This window comes from Gadus morhua, chromosome 4 (genome assembly GCF_902167405.1).
Source record: "Gadus morhua chromosome 4, gadMor3.0, whole genome shotgun sequence".
NCBI classification, from domain to species: domain Eukaryota; kingdom Metazoa; phylum Chordata; class Actinopteri; order Gadiformes; family Gadidae; genus Gadus; species Gadus morhua.
Window position 1 is genome coordinate 10,459,402 of NC_044051.1, and position 10,948 is coordinate 10,470,349.

Genomic DNA, 10,948 nt, shown 5'->3' on the forward strand with positions numbered 1-10,948 from the left:
CGGTTCTCCCCAAGCACACCAGGAACCCCTCATTATTATGGTGTAACGATCGAGGAAAACATGTCATCCCAAACGGAATCAAACCGAAATGCTAGCGGTCCAATCCTGACGCTCCTCTGGCAGTTTTTTCAATCTATTAAAGAACTCGTTGGTATCTATTGTTTAATCTTCTACACAAGTGTTTACATTACAATGATGAAAAAAATACCTCTTCGAGGCATTTTTATGTAATGAAACAATCTAATTTGTTTGACAATTTAGATTATAATTGCCCTGTCAGCTCTTCCTGAACTCTTTAGATTACAAACATAAACACAAAAGTTTTTGCAAAGTATGCCGTACCACACTGCCTCCAGTGGTCAAACACTCGGGGTGCTCTACACTGAAACGTAGTAGTAAAGCTCTGTTTGTTGGGACCACCACCGCTGAAACACTCATATACTGTCGCTAGGTGTTACAAATAATGATTCTTCCTCAATCAGCCTCATAGCAGGAGAATATAAATTGTATATATTGTAAATACTAGCAGACAGCAGCTGAATCCTTAAACAAGCATATGGTTTTGCTCTCATTCGTCTTTGTGTCAATCGAGACAATAACCTCTTTCTAAGCCAACCCCATATTGCTTCTGAAAACTTCTGACTGGCTTTTGGCTGTTATATTATCGTATTATGTTATAGTGTTTTTCTATTATTGTAGCTGATGTTTGGCAGTGTTTCATATATCCTGTTCTCGGCTTTATTGCAACAGTTCAGGATTGATTTGGTGGGAACGGCACTCAGTAAGAGTTTAAAATGTTGTACCTTGTCCAAAACGGACCCTTGGCTATCCTTCCTCGAGTCCGCTCTGTCTGTCTGAAACAAAGAAAAACACAGTGCTGAACCAAAACAGACCTGACAGCGATGCTGTCACCTGGAGTTCCAGCACAGTCATGAAACTGGACCTGAAGCTGTTCAAGTCCAGTGATTATGACAGACCAAGAGTCGTTGAACACGCAATATACCTATACTCAAATAATGTTTGCAGTGGTAATCCAAAACAGTTTTTTTTACTTTTATGACATTTATTTAATTCTCTTCATTTGAGAAAAACGTATTAAAGAATGTGTTCATGCCCTTTCAGGACAAATACAAAGCATTTTTTTGTGTCAAGACCAGTTTCAACAAAATCGAACCCGGACCAAAAGAAATTGACAAGACGGACCCAATAACCTGATGTTGTTTATTCGCTGGAAGGAACCAAACACCATGGACTCCACACTGAAGCTAGACCTTTGGTGGTCGTCCCCCCCACACACACACACACACACACACACACACACACACACACACACACACACACACACACACACACACACACACACACACACACACACACACACACACACACCTACACACCTAACATTGTTTCTATTCACATTACACGGTTTGCAAGCCCTCAGAGAAAATGCTGTCATTCCTTCACAGGTCTCTTTCCCCCACTCTGACCCGTTGCTTTCCAATATTTAAGTAATTATGACCACCGTGAGCAGAGAGTCACACCAAATGAGAGCTGTCACTTCTCTAATGAAAGAGCCACTTATTATTTCTTCATATGCTGACAATGTGGGCTTTATGACGTGTTCAATTTACATTTCAATCAGATGGCAGGGGCTGGGGGGGGGGGTGATAACACAAGGCTCTCATTGATACAGGAACTCACACACACCTTCTCACAGACATGCACCCAGACACACACACACATGCGCACACACAAACACATGCAGTACACACACACACACACACACACACACACACACACACACACACACACACACACACACACACATCCAGGCACACCTTGCTCCAGTTCAACCGTTTTTTTTTAACTCTCTTGGATTGCAGCCTGGTTGATATTTGACCCCCTGGTCTTTAACATGCACATGGCTGTGCTCACACAAGTACACACACACACACACACACACACACACACACACACACACACACACACACACACACACACACACACACGCACACACTTCCAGCCCACATACCCCCCTCCCCCCCCCCCTTTACTTATTTTGAACATGATCATTTCTGGCCCGACTTTAATGAGATACAGGTGATGAGTGCATGGGAGAAACTGGAACCTGGTGTTGGGGTTGTTGACACAGTCTGGGGAAGAGGAGGAAGGGAGACCATCTCCCTGACTACCCCCCCCCGGTTTGCAAGGGGAGCTCGTTGGAGTACGTTGACAGACAGATCCTCCTGCGTGTTGGTTTACGACGTAAACAACTCTTACCTGAACCCGACTTTAGAGACAGCCTTTCTGTCTTTTGGGGGCTCATCGGGTCACTGGTTTGCGTGTGTGTGTGTGTGTGTGTGTGTGTGTGTGTGTGTGTGTGTGTCTTGGTTGCAGGTTATCTAAACACTGGACGTATTTTGACTTCCTGACCAGCTTTTGTCTGCTTATTACATTTTTTGGGAGAAAATATATGTATTTATATGTAAACTGTATGTGTTGTGTACTATTGTATGTTATCGTTTGTATGGGTCTGGAGGTTATTTGGCATTATTATCTTTGATCCGGCATCCTGAAACGTTTTCAGCGCAGACATAACGTTTGTTCAAAGCCTAATTACAGAAGTTACTAACGACTAATTACACCTGTGGTCCAGACCTGGTGCAGCGCACTGCTCTGCTCTGGGAAAGGCTTGCCCGCAGGCCGCTGACATCGGGGGTTCGAACCAGGACCCTTTCGGCTCGGAGTCGCCCTAACCAATACACTATCCTTTCAAAGGGTACATTGATCAACTCCCGCGGAGAAACAAAAACATAATTCCCTCGTTCCACTCACACGGCTGAACTGCTTAGGGAGGATTTGGAGCGCGCGGATCATGTAATCCATGAGAGAAAAACAAAACCCCTTTCATTATCTGCCATTATCTCCCAATTATGTAACAACCAATTACAATCAGGGACGAAGAGACACATAAGACCTGAACAATAACAGAGAGGGGGGACGGGGCGGAGTTAGTTACACCGTTAAAACAAACACGACTCAAAGGAAGGGAGGGCTGAACGTTGTGTTAAATGATGAGTCACTGCCTGGTTGATTGCTCTGCTGAAGAACATGAAGGTTGAAGATGAGGAAGCTTGAGTGTTCGGCGATATTCTGGCGCGGCTTGAGTCAAACGGTGGAGAGGATGTGATGATCTTTAACGGCGATACAAATACAAATATGTTATTGTCACATCCTAGGGCTAGCACGGGAAGGCCTAACTCCCCACAGACGTCCACACGGTATGAATGCTTGTTGCTTTTTTAACACACACACACACACACACACACACACGTATACGCAGATTTTCCACAGGAAAATGTTGATTCATAAATGCCAATGTCTTTGTTTACCTCATGCATGCCCAAACGCATGAGGTGTACACACACACACACACGCGCGCGCGCACGCTGGACCGGCCCGGTCCAGTGTGAGCAGGCCAGGGGCCCCGATGGGCCCCGGCTGGAGGGGGATGAGTGTAAGAGGGGTCCCTTTGCGGTGGAGCCCGGGTCACGGAGAGCCCCCTGATCACGAATCAAAGAGCTGTTTGAACAGCTGCATTCCTTCACACCCCATCATCCTCACTCTCTCTCGCTCTCTCTCGCTCTCACTCTCTCTCTCTCTCTCTCTCTCTCTCTCTCTCTCTCTCTCCCCGTCTCTCTCTCTCTCTCTCTCTCTCTCTCTCCGTCTCTCTCTCTCTCTCCGTCTCTCTCTCTCTCTCTCTCTCTCTCTCTCTCTCTCTCTCTCTCTCTCTCTCTCTCTCTCTCTCTCTCTCTCTCTCTCTCTCCGTCTCTCTCTCTCTCTTGCTCTCTCTCTCTCTCCGTCTCTCTCTCTCCGTCTCTCTCTCTCTCTCCGTCTCTCTCTCTCTCTCTCTCTCTCTCTTTCTCTCTATCCTGATGTTTCTCTCCCATTCCTGCTCTGTTTTTTTTCTCTTCCCCTTTATCTCTTCCATTGCATCTTGCTCTCTTTCAGTCTCCCTGACGCCATCTTTATGTGATCCATATCTTTATGCCTCTTTACCACTTCATTCCTCAATAACAACTGAATGTAAACTGATAACGTCAAAAGATGATCCCAAAGAGAGATAGAAAGAGAAAGAGGTGGGGGAGAAAATAAAAGTGAGCGAGAGAGAGAGAGAGAGAGAGAGAGAGAGAGAGAGAGAGAGAGAGAGAGAGAGAGAGAGAGATTCACCCTCTCTAGATTTCATAGCAGAAGCCACAGGTGATTTATGGAGGCCTGACAGCCCACTGATCTCATCCTGGCTTCTATTTATCGCACCATCATTCATTGTGAGTGACAGGAACCCTCACTTCATCTTAGTTCTTTATGACGCGTCGTTTTACTCATAAACCCCAATGACACCTCACACACTACATATATGTTATCTGGATTTTAATATGAGGCAGATGAGATCATCGCTTGGGTTCTCATGTGTACTGGTAAAAAAAACAATGTCTTCAACCTGCTATGGAATATATATATTTAGGTTTAGGGTTTAACAATGATGTTTAAAGTCTGTGCGTGTGCGTGTGTGTGTGTGTGTGTGTGTGTGTGTGTGTGTGTGTGTGTGTGTGTGTGTGTGTGTGTGTGTTTGTGTGCGCGTGCGCGCGCGCTTGAGAGTGTACCTGAGAATCTGTAAGGTTTCACTTGAGCAGAACTCCCTCCATCAACGTCTGTGATCTGTGTTCTGGTTCGGTGGGAGCCAGGCCCCTCAAAGCACACGTGAACCCTGTCCCTCTGTTTGGCCTGGCTCCTGCTCAGCTGTCTGTAACGCCATTTACAACTCCAGCGGTGGAGCTCAGTTATTGTGCTGTTTGATGTTGTGCTGGGGTTACCATGGGGACCGGCTGAATCAAGTGCATCCTTCCAACACTTCCAACACACCTTTTAAAACATCCATCCTCCTCTTTATCTCATACTCCATTCATCATTCATCCCTCTGTCATTCTCCAGTCCAACGATCTTCTATTTTGCTTTTTCAATTTCAGCATCTGTCCGTCCATCCATCCATCAATCATGCATCGTCAGTCCCACATGTTTAAGGTAACATCCGTTTGTGTGTGTTTAGATGGCGTGTCCTCACTGCAGGTCCGTGAGTGTGCTGTGCGTGCACGTGCGCGTGTGCGTGTGTGTAAGTATAAGTGTGCTGTAGTCCATCAAACTCTACTCTCAGCCACACTTGAGAAAGTACAGGCCCACAGCGGTGTGGGAATATGGAGCTACACGATAGATTAAAATGTGGTTACCTCAGCCATCAGGAAACCTGCCTCGGTTCAGCGCAACTGTTTCATTGCTCTAGTAAGGGGAATTAAATTAAACATTAGAGGCGGAAAAAATGAATGAAGTAGTGTCTTGGCAGTGCTCAGTCATAACATTGAGGTCAAACCTTACTGTTTCATTTAGAAGGAACACCGAAGTGGAGGAGAGAAAAAAGGGAAGAAGGGGGGGGAAAAAGCGTGCAGCGAAATAAAGGAACAAGAATAGGTCCATTCTCTTCATCGGAGTCTGTCTGGATCCAATGTTAAGGTTTGCTTCCTTATTTAGCAGAGAGATTTAAAGAAAGAAAGAGCAGGAAAGAGAGATTTACAGATTGAGAGAAGGAAAGAGAGAATTATAGAATGAAAGAAAGAAAGAGAGAATTATAGAATGAGAGAATGAAAGGGAGAGAATGAAATAGAGAATGAAAACAAGAGAATTAAAGAGGAAGAGAACGAAAAGCTCTGGAGTCATACAATCATACAAGTGGGAGAACTGTAAACATTCCTTGACAGGGAATTAATATTTCCAGGGTGGAATATTTCCAGAGCGGAATAAGTGAATACTGAGTATTACTCTGTGTGACCCCTGATGGTGACATATTTTAGGCCGCTTAAAATGAAATTCTTGAATGTTTTCAAAGAGGTTGGGATCATTATTAAGCTTCCACCACATTTAATTTACTACCATAAAATGTTACCCTAAAAACGCCAACAAATGTGTTTCTCTTGACAGTTTTGACAAATGCTGCAGAGTTCAACGCTAAAAGCTGTAGGGATCAATAGTGACCTCTTTATTTCTTTCCAAGTAGCTACAGTTGTTAGGAGTGCTGGCAATCAAGTTTATCTTCACCATACTACCCACACTGCCCTTAACAGGATTTCTTGGAAATCATTTCAGTATGACATTACAATTTTACCATAGTGAAGAAATTAAAGAGATACGAACCAAACTTAGAGGTGGCTGCTCAATAATAGCATATTCCCGGTGTTTTGGGTATAAGAGGTGTGACAACCACTTTGAAACATGCAAAGATCTTTTTTATAGTTAATTTAAAATACCTACGGCAATGAGGGACAATGACAACATGTCCAGAGATCCAGGTGCATTAGGAGGATCACGTTTATAAGTCAAACCCTTGACCCAATTTACCATCACAGCTTTCCCCCCTTCATTTCTCATTGATTTACACTTTTAAAAAGATGCCTAAATGCTTCCATCTTGTCCAAATGTTCATACTAGCCAATCATACTTTATTTTATTTTTTCATGTTTATATTCAAGAGCAGTCTTATTTTCCAGCTTCGTTTTTTTTTAAACTTTTTGAATATATGTTGTGGTTTGCCCTTCTGTGTTTTCTTTTGTTTCAGCGCGCATATGTTTACAGTTGAAATATTTCGTTGTTGTCGTTGTCTTAATGTGAACCACATTGAGGTGCTTCGGTATGAAACAGTCGGTACAAATCCAACTGGACGGGAAACCACACGAGGTTAGCCACCCGTTTCTCAATGATTGGTTTGTGTTTTAATGCGGCGTCCATTTCACCACTTTTTCCATTGTTTGTTACTCTTTATGCATTTTTTTTGTCGTCTTCTTTTGTGTTTAACGTCATGAAGCCGAACTGTTTTCTCCCTTTTGGACATTTCTTTTTTGCCATGTTTCTATGTCCTTGATTTACCTCCACACTCTACAGAAGAAAAGTTCTTGGTATTTCTTTATTTAGGCCCCGTCCACACGAAGCCGAAACGGGCGAAACCGTTACGGTTTCGATCTATCCGGTTTCGAAGTATCTCCGTAAAGACGAAGCCAAGCGAAACCGGGTAGACCTGTAGAAACAGTGTAGTACACCAGCCAGGCCCATAAGGGGCGCTGCTTCTGCTACAGAAATCCAGAAGGAAAATAAATAAGAAAAGAGGCGAGCATGCGCATAAAGGGTGACTCCGCGGGCTTAACAGTCATTGGCTAGAGGATCGAAGGGGGGGGGGGGGGGGGGGGGCGATGACGTCATGGTTTGCGGTTTCAGTCGGTTTCAGGCGTCCACACGAATCCAAAACGAAACCGGGTAGATTTGTAACCACCTCCGAGGGTGGTTTCAGAAGTTTGCGGTTTCGGTCAGCGGATTCGCCGGCTTCGTGTGGACGAAAGGCCGAACCGTACAAGACCTTTGCGGTTTCGCCATGAAATCGGCTTCGTGTGGACGGGGCCTTAATCAGTAATCCATCTGTTGATCAATCAGTTTATTGATTGATCTGTATGCTAGAAATCTTTCTTTTGAAAAAAAGTTTTGGGGAATAACCCAGACTATATATTATAAATATAATTATATATTGTTATTCCTATAATCTGTTATCCATCTATTGATGATTTGATCAGTATTCAAAAATCGGTATTTATTGAACGGTATGCCACTCATTTTCTTTTTTTAAAAAGCCTAGGTGAATAACACCACCCCCACCCCACCCACACCAGCCCACCCCACACACCTTCACAGACGGCTCCAGTGACACCTTCACACATGTTTTGCACACACCGCCATCCTTCAACCTCCCCAACCCAACAGCACCTTTAGTTGAGTGCCTAGCAGAGTGAATCGACCCCCGAACTGCAGTGGGTGCCAGGAGACACTGAAGCTCCTATGTCAGCCCTCTGCAGACTTGCAGACAGTCAGAGTCACATTCACACGACACACATTGTTATCACATGGTTGTTGTCTTCAATCCAAAATGCACAGTTGTTGAATATGATTTGATAACGACTCATCAGATAATATCCATAACATGCAGCAGCATGTAGACTCATTGAGCTTTAAGAAAAGTATAAAGACAAAAAATGTATAACAATCAGGGCATTCAGGTGGTACACTATGTGGAAGATGATGATGATGATGATGATGATGATGATGATGATGATGGTGATGATGATGATGATGATGACGATGACGATGACGATGGTGAAGATGGGGCTTGTGGTGGTGGTGATGAAGATTAAGGAATGTTGGTCCCATGGAGCAATGTTACAGCACACACCCTCAGACACACACGCACACGCGCACCCACACGCACGCGCACCCACACGCACACACACACACACACACACACACACACACACACACACACACACACACACACACACACACACACACACACACACACACACACACACACACACACAGACACACACACACACACGGTATGCGGCGCTGGCCGCACAGAGCGAAGCAGGCGTTAGGTTTCCAGTAAATACTCGCTGTGTCGGGACACCGTTTAGCTTTGATCCTGTGAGTAATGGCTCTGTCACGACCACTTTAACTGCAGCCCTGGCCTCTGCTGGTCGCCGTGTCACTTATTGTTCATGTCATGTTTGCGTTTGAAATCTGCTCCCTAAATCTGTTTACGACGGGGTTAAATGGGCTGTTGAGTCAACAAATTATGTGGCGCCCGCCTCGGTTTAACCAACAGTTTTGTGTGTACACTTAGAACTGGCTTTTAGACTTCTGTGATTTGCGTTGCGAGATTGAATGCTCTCATCGTGTAGGATGTATTTCTCTGAATCGCGTTTTAGATGTATTGTTGTTTGTGTAAACGGGAACACTTTACAATAAGGTTGCGTTAATAAAAGGATGGGCCGGGTTCGCTAAGACCCCAGGGCAATTGTTGACATTGCCTCAGTCTAGAAATCAGCCGTGATTTTTGTTCAGCTCATCCCCTTTCCCGTTCCAAATATTCACCGTCGTCCGCGTGACCGCGTCCATGGGAAGGACATTTAACATTCAAGAGTGCTACCTGCTCGTCCGTCTTTAGTACGAGACGCGTGCGCAGGGGCATGTAAACTCAGAAGGCTTTAGGCTGCATTCCAATAGTAAGCTCCTCTACGTATTATAATATTATGACAATGTACCCTGATTGTAAAGTGTTACCGTGTAAAACAACATCTATAGAACCTGTATTAAAGCTATGTTTTATTTATAAAAGAGTGAAAAAAGCAATAATATGATGTGGTTTAGAGATATTTAATAATACATGTCTATTTGGTTGTTGTAGTTTCAAGGCAGATTTATAGCAATGGAAACACCATTTGACCTCCAACATTCTATCAGTGCATATGTGTTGCTGACAAATGCAAGTGTGCACGTACACACTGAAGCACACACACTCACACACGCACATGCTTATGCATGCACACGCACACGACCACACACTAATGTCCAATCCTTCCTGCATTGTGGCTGGAGGAAGCGGTGTGTGTCGGACACGGCTAGCCATGTGTGGGCGTGTAGTAGTCTCATCTGAATTGGAACGACTGGAAGACCACAAACTATTGTCTGCCGTCTTCTGGTCTTTTATTGTATTTTACTCTGTCTCTTTTGGATGCTCCTTGATTTCTTTCTTCTTTTCTTCTCTTCCTTCTCTCATTTTCTCCTCTCTTCTATTCTCTTCTCTCTCCTCACCTATTTTCTCCTCTCCTCTTCTCTCCTTTCCGTTCCCCTTCTCTCTTCTCCTCTCCTCTTCTGTCCTCTCCTCTCCTTTGCTCTCAAAACCTTTCATCTCCTCTCCTCTCCCCTTCTCTCCTCTCCCCTTCTCTCTCCTCCCCTCCTCTCATCTCCTCTCCTCTCCCCTTCTCTTCTCTCCTCTCATCTCATTTTCTCCCCTCCTCTCCTCTCCTCCCCTCTCCTCTCCTCTCCCCTCCTCTCCTCTCCTCTCCTCCAATCTCCTCTCCTCTCCTCTCCTCTCCTCCCCTCCCCTCCCCTCTCCTCTCCTCTCCTCCCCCCTCCTCTCCTCTCCTCTCCTCTCCTCTCCTTGCCCCTCCCACGTCCCCTCCTGTGGTATTGCTGGTGTAGTGCCAACCATATGTCAGAGCTGAGGGTAACAGTAAGGTCCTGTGTGGTCCTCCTTGTCGAGTGGGAGATGCTCTGTGAATGTCTCCTGCTAATTGATCGATGTGTTCAATGGTTTCCAAGTGTATAACTAACGTATGCACACTATTGCAGGTTACATGAGGACACATACGGCAAACACATTAGTTCTGTCTGTCGTGGGTGATATTTATGAGAGAGAGAGAGAGAGAGAGAGAGAGAGAGAGAGAGAGAGAGAGAGAGAGAGAGAGAGAGAGAGAGAGAGAGACGAGGGGATCAAAAATACTCACACCAGCGTACATCTTGAAGCATGCATTCATATCCATGCTGTGAAAAGCCTTTTGAAGATTTCCACAGAAGTAGATCACTTTCTTCCACAAGGATCACAATACACTTTGATCGTCACCACACTTTTATATGGAAATTTGCTATTCCTTCCTGTTGAGAATTGCATATGAAGATGGTGAAAAGTTTCCAAAATGTCTAAAAGAAAATGGCATTTGAAATGCATTGAAATCATGTTTATTCTCTTGTATTATCCTTCATATAACTAAAATGACATATGAATTCATGCTGGATAACTGAAACACTAATTTGTTTAGAGTCTATTTTTAAACTTGAGAGATCATGTACACCGTTATGTACATGTCCATAAACGTGATCAGTTGCTCAAGATCATGGTTGGTTTAGTTTCTTTGGATTCCTTTATGCTGTACAACAGTTCCCCCTATATACATCTAGCTCTAACAAAAATCAAAAATATCTTTGGCCTCAGTTTGTTGCCTTAATGTACGACATCAGA